The 6,602-nt window shown below is 37.2% G+C and overlaps 1 long non-coding RNA gene across 1 annotated transcript; it reads right to left on the reverse strand.

Annotated features, from left to right (window-relative positions):
- Nucleotides 1-783: 783 nt before the first annotated feature.
- On the reverse strand, nucleotides 784-2,327 carry LOC116548684. Its single transcript, XR_004267505.1, has 2 exons — nucleotides 2,183-2,327; nucleotides 784-1,691 (listed from the first exon to the last, which is right to left on the reverse strand). It is a non-coding gene; the product is annotated as an uncharacterized LOC116548684 (long non-coding RNA).
- Between the last annotated feature and the right edge of the window lie 4,275 nt (nucleotides 2,328-6,602).

Consider the following 6,602-nt stretch of genomic DNA (forward strand, 5'->3'; position numbering starts at 1 on the left):
CTTTTTTTTTTTTTAAGATAACTGAAATCAACTAAGTAGAGAGAAAACATAATTTTTGGAGGCTGCAATTTCACTAAAAGCATTTTAAAGTATATCGTTTTTAATAAAAGAATTGCAAACCAGAGAATAATAAGCTTCTGGGAGGATAAAGGTAAAAGAGTTTTGTTTGTTATTACTTCTCATATAGCAGGAATTTCCTATTCAAAGTTGTTTGTTTGGGTTTTTTGTTTGGTTGTTGGTTTTGTTTTGTTTTGTTTTTTTCTAATTAAAGAGTCCTTGTTATATAATAAGAGACTCACCACTCCCTACTGGCCCCTGGATACTTTGCATATCCTGAAAAAACCAGCACTCATTAGAAAGCCTGCAGACCAGTCAGAATTCAAGGTGGGAAAAGTGGGTGTATTTCTGAACGATTTGGGAAGGAAAATCATTCTTCTGAACAACGCTACCTGCATTTCTGTTTCTGCAGACAATCGAAAAACAGACCAATAAAAGAAAGGCCAAATAGCATTATTCATTTGCCTTAGGCTTACAGGGTCACAGATTCATTAGCTTAATACAGCTTCATTTGGAAGCCAAAGGATGAGCAAGAGCAATCAGTATTGCTACCTGGCTCTTGCTTCTTCTTCCTGGGTTTTTTGTTTTGTTTTGTTTTTCAGAGAAACAGGGAAGGGATGACATTTTCTAATATAATTGTTTATAGGTACAAATTGTTAAAATATGGTATGTGTGCATTTTGCAAGTTTGACTTGGGTAAAATAGATTACGTCTCCTGTCTTCTTGCCTTCACACACTGTATACCATCCTGCCTCATGTTAACTCAGTGAAATTGATTCCATTATTTTCCTCTTTCTTATTTCCAAACCACCTAAGCTATCGTGCCCGTGAAAAGTTGAAAGCTTTGACTTCTCTGGACTCATATTGTGTATTTTCAGTTGAATTCATTAAAACAATGAATTTAAATAACTTTTTCTAAATTCTTATTCCTGTTGCCTTTAAAAGTCCTTGGGAGGCAGGTTGTATAATCATAATAGCCTCCTCTAAACTGCCTTGAGTTATTTTTCTTTTCTGCTTTTCTGTCACTTATGTAAAGAGTACACGTGTTTACATAAACCTTCTCACTCCCAGCCTACTTCAAAATAAAGTGGAAATAAAATTCTTCAGCTCAATCTTATGGAAATTTATATTATCTTCCCCAGAGTTTGAAGATAAGGCCATCTCCTTACATTACAATTGCAATATAGTGAATTTAAAGTGTATCAGTCCTTTATCAAATTTGTTTATTCATGCCCTTTCAGTCTTAAGTAGGCCCATTTTACAATTTATTATGAGTCTTCCTAGAATTCAAATAGCACACCACTAGTCACAAACTGTCCTCTAGGAACTTGATGCATTTCATCTTTTTGTATATTACTCCCATTACAAATTTCTACTTCTGTATATCACCCTGCCCACTCCTCCTCAGCCTTGCAGACAGCCTGCAAACTGTCTAAATTTCACCCATAAAAATAGGGGGAACACCTGTTTCCTCTAGACAGCATTTATATAGATTTAGAGAATAGAGAGTTCTCTAAACATACACCAAGCAATATGCAGCCTAACCTGAAAAGTTAATAAGTGAGCATCATGATGGAGACAGGGAATTCATAGTGAATGGAAGACACCTTGAAATTATTAATACGATTGAGGACCTGGACTTTGTGCTGCCTCTGCCACTGCCCAGGTGCATGACTTTAGACATGCCACCAGATGACCTCCAAGTTCTCTTCCAAAACTAAATTTCGAAGGTAATTTTAGAGAAGTTCATTTGCATGGGAGATGGGCAGAAAAATACAGGAGCACCATAGTCTCTGCTAACACAACCCAACAAATTTAGTAATAATTCTTGACAGCATGTCTTTGAGAATAAGCTATCTCAATCAAGTGAATTGAATTCAATACCTATTCATACTGCTTTAAAAATATAGAGAACATCCAGTTACGTTTGCAAGCCAAGTGAAAATATGTTACTATTTTTGTAATGTTCTATAACTACCACTTAGAGAATAGAGAGTTCTCTAAACATATACCAAACAATATGAAGCCTAAGCTTAAAAAGTTAACAATAAGTGAGCATCATGATGGGGACAGAGAATTCATAGTGGATGGAAGACACCTTGAAATTATTAATACCATAGAGGACCTGGCCTTTGTGCTGTCTCTGCTACTGCCCCGGTCCCTTTAAGAGAGAGTCTCAGATAATACAAATCAGTGTTATCTGGTCTTTATTTTTAGATCTCTGAAAGATAAAGATGTCCTTAAGCCATTCTCTGTAATTCAATCAAAGAAAAGCCATGAAACACCCATCATGGGTGGAAAAGCCAATCTATACGCAGCATCTAAGCCCAAATGTTGTTGCAGTGCCCTTCTCAGTCCTGGACCCCACACTGTCTTGTTTCCTGAAAGTAGAGTAGCAGATTTTTTTGAGTTCTCAGGCAAGAAGCAGCTTTTTATTTATAATAGTTGGAAAGATTCAAGGTCTTTAGAACCTCCATTATCCGCTCTCCTTGTTCAACTCCTTCCATCCCAGCTTACCTAGTTAAATCCAACTGTGTTAGGCACAGCCATGCCAAAACTGAAAATGTATTAACTTGTGATTAACATTCTAGCTATTAATGTTCTTCAAGCATGCATGAAGAATTCCAGTCTCTGAACACGGTCCTCAATTCAATTTCTGCAAACAGCTGTTCTTAACTTTTTTTGTTTGTTTAAAGACACCTTCCAACTCTAAAGTTTTATGATTCTCCTGAGAATTTCTTTACCAGTCAAGCTTTTTCCACTGTACTAAACTGCCTAGATTTTATCCATTTAACTTGATGATCCAGATTTTGGGTAGTTCAAAAATGAGTGGAGAGTAGTGGGGAAGAGAACTGTTCCCACTCCCAACAGATGAATATTGTGCTCATAGACACTCTGTGTCCAGTTTTGTTTTCTGTTTTTTCCTTCTGCTCCGCCCACCTGCTTTCCCATACACAAAAGCCCTTCCTTACTCTCTTGAGAAAACATGTAGAAGGAAAGTTTGCACAGCAGCTCAATAGCCTGAAATGTGCTCCAGTTCTTTTTGGTTAACATTATTGTTGTTAGAGGACTATGTGACCCAGTTTGCCTCAGACAGTCTCAGTGTGTAATTACTAAGAAAATTCTCAAAATTGTCCATGTGAATAATAAATTGTAAGGCCACCATAATTATGGGATCTCAGCAACCTGAAGGGTGGGGGAAATATTAACAAATTTCACATTAACACACTAGAGAAAACATGTCTTGGCTCCCTTCTCCACCACTCATACTCACCTTATTTCTCCATGAGTTCCTTAGCTTCCAGTGAGCTCATCCTCAGGTCTTCCTTATCCTTCCACTCCAACAGCCACACATCATCCCAAAATGTTCTCACTGCTGTGCTTGAAGTTTTACATTTTATTTCCACTGCCTAGATATTCTTCTTCCTAGCTCCACCTCAAGAGTGGTTTAAGAATCAGGCCAATATCATCCAAAATGCAGTCCTCAAGCACCCTTCCTCATTCAGTTCACCCTTCTGCGAACACTCCCTCAATTCATGTGGTCACTTTGTTCAATAATAATAGATAGTTTATTTGCACATTTCTAGCTTTGCAAATATTCTGCCACCCTAAATGGATTGTGAGGTCCTTAGGAGTAAACGCCCCATTTTCTAATTCTTTTGTATTATCTTTGCATCAATTGTTTTGTCCATGGCAGGGTCTGTAAATGCTGATTAAATGACCTACCATGGGAAATACAGAAAAGAGAAACACTTTTTCATAACAAGCAATATTTCAGGATTATAGATTATGCCTTGTGGGACAGACGACCTCTACACTCTAAGTTATTTTAGTCCCACAGAGCCTATATCTACAACTTCTCCATGAATAAAAAATGCAGTCAAAGTTACAGTAGAACCCAGGTTTGGGCCTTGCAAAGTGGTCATTAAGATTTTTTTCTACTGAGATTTACTAAACAGACTGAATCCTGATAATACCACCAATTTAGATTCTACCAGTTCTAGGAAAATTGAATATTCTATCCTAATTACTGCTGCTTTTTCCTTTATGGAAAAAGGAAAGTTTTCTTTTATAGTTTTTTTCCCCTGTTTATCCTTGCTTATTAAAAGCCTTTTGAATCTAGATTCTACAGGGTATTTATTCGTGAAGCTGGGGCTATACTGCATTATTGATGGAACATTCCAATGTGAATTCTAATACTCCCAGAAGGTGCTGCACAACAAATTCTATTTCTGCCAAGATACAAATAGGAGATTTAGAACTATATAAGAGGGATGGACAGTTCTTGACATTCAGCACGGCTTCTCAAAACTGCATAAAATATAATAGATGTACAGGGAAATGCATTTTCCACCTCCACCCCTTCTTTTAATTATTAACTTTCCTATTGTCCTGTTAAATATAGTATTTACTAATTTACACAAAAGAAATATATCTTTTGCAAGCCTTACCTCAGAGTGGCAACCAGCCATCCCAGTTTACTAGACAACATATTTTTCTACTTGATATTCCCCAAATACATTGAATTGCAGCATATTTGTTTTTTCTTTTTTAATTAAATCATTATCTTTTTCTTACATCTTTTAAAAATACTCACTGGATAAAGCTTGAAATTTTACAATACCCCTGAGACATTTTTAGGGAAGTCCTTTGATTATTCTAACTTAACATCAGTGTCATGGAAAACAGAATTATATATCAAAGTGTTCTCTCATATTCAGAACATCCAGTACTCTTCCAAGAAGGGAATGTTCAGATTATGTACACATATATTTATTGACTATGTTGTTCAACTCCTTATTTCAAGGACAGTCAATAACTTTCTTTCTTGATAAAAACTACCATGTGAGCTGGGCATGGTGGTTCACATTTGTAATCCCAGCACTTTGGGAGGCTGAGGTGGGCTGATTGCTTGAGCTCAGGAGCTCAAGACCAGCCAGGACAACATGGTGAAGCTCTGTCTCTACTTAAAATACAAAAATTAGCCAGACTTGGTGGCGTGTGCCTGCTGTCCCAGCCACTCGAGAGACTAAGGTGGGAGGATCACTGGAGCCCGGGAGGCTGAGGCTGCAGTGAGCTGAGATCACACCACTGTACTCCAGCCTGGGTGACCGGGTGACAGAGCGAGACCCTGCCTCAAACAAGCAAGCAAACAAAACAAAAAAACTACCATGTGCGTTATTACTAAGCCAAGATTTCACAAGGCTTTTGAAAATTCCAAATGGCTTAAATGTTTACAAGTACCAAAAACTTTTTGATATTTTAAAATAAGATTTTTCCTTTTTAATCACCGTGCAGTATGCTGTGCCATCATGATGGGAGCCTGATGGCTAATGTGAAATAATGTTGGCATGTCATTTAAAAGGTTAACAGGGCTAGGTGCAGTAGCTCATGCCTGTAATCCCAGCACTTTGGGAAGCCGCAGTGGGCGGATCATGAGGTCAGGAGATCAAGACCATCCTGGCTAACACGGTGAAATCCTGTCTCTACTAAAAATACAAAAAAAAAAAAAAAAAAAAAAAAAAAACTAGCCGGACATGGTGGCATGCACCTGTAGTCCCAGCTACTTGGGAGGCTGAGGCAGGAGAATCGCTTCAACCTGGGAGGTGGAGGTTGCAGTGAGCCAAGATTGCACCAGCGCACTCCAGCCTGGGCAACAGAGCAAGACTCCATCTCAAAATAATAATAAAATTAATTAATTAATTAATTAAATAAATAAGAGGTTAACAAACATGAAAATTGGGAAATTTAATATTGTTTAATACAAATAAAATTGTTTTTGAAAGACATCTGGGTTGAGGGTGGCTTGCTTGAAAACTTCTATCATCTCGGAATAATTATTTTGCTCCTCCTGACTTTACATAAGGCGCCTAACCCTGAGGCAAAGACCTTTTTACAGTGATTCAGGAGGTTTGAGAAAGCAGGACTCATGAGACTAAAAAGTAGGAAATTACTATCCTGCCAGCAATGGAACACCTCTTTGGCTACAACCTCACCTAGAACTTGATTGAATCAGAAAATTAGTTGAACTTTCCAAACCAGTCTCCTGCTATTTTAATTCATAGCATGCAGCTGGGGCTTTCAAAAGCAGGTGCTACGTATATACAGAGAGAAATACATGCCTTTGGTTGCCTCTCAAAATCCGTTATGCTAAACTCACCAAATACGTTACATGTTAAATGTTTTATTCCTTGTGTTTTCAGATCTCCAATTATCAAGTTGCTATCTATCCTCCTACCAAACATGATTTAATCAATTCATACCCTGATCAGTATTATAATTCTTGTAAATAAAATAACCCTTTTCTCCCTCTTTATTTTTACCAGGTGTAACCTCTTTGATTGCAAAGAAACATAAATTACAATATTTTAACACTCTTTTGACATAAGCATTCGCTTTCTTACATAAGCAGGTAATACTTTTGTACTCCTACCAGACCACTAAAGAAGCTAATGGCAAGAATTAGTATTTCTGTAAAACCTGTAGAAATTTTAATGAAATGGGACAGGTTTCTAAAAAAAAAAAAAAAAAAAAAAATGCCAAGA

This window comes from Sapajus apella, unplaced genomic scaffold, assembly GCF_009761245.1.
Source record: "Sapajus apella isolate SASKATOON/1434 unplaced genomic scaffold, GSC_monkey_1.0 scaffold5, whole genome shotgun sequence".
NCBI classification, from domain to species: Eukaryota; Metazoa; Chordata; class Mammalia; order Primates; family Cebidae; genus Sapajus; species Sapajus apella.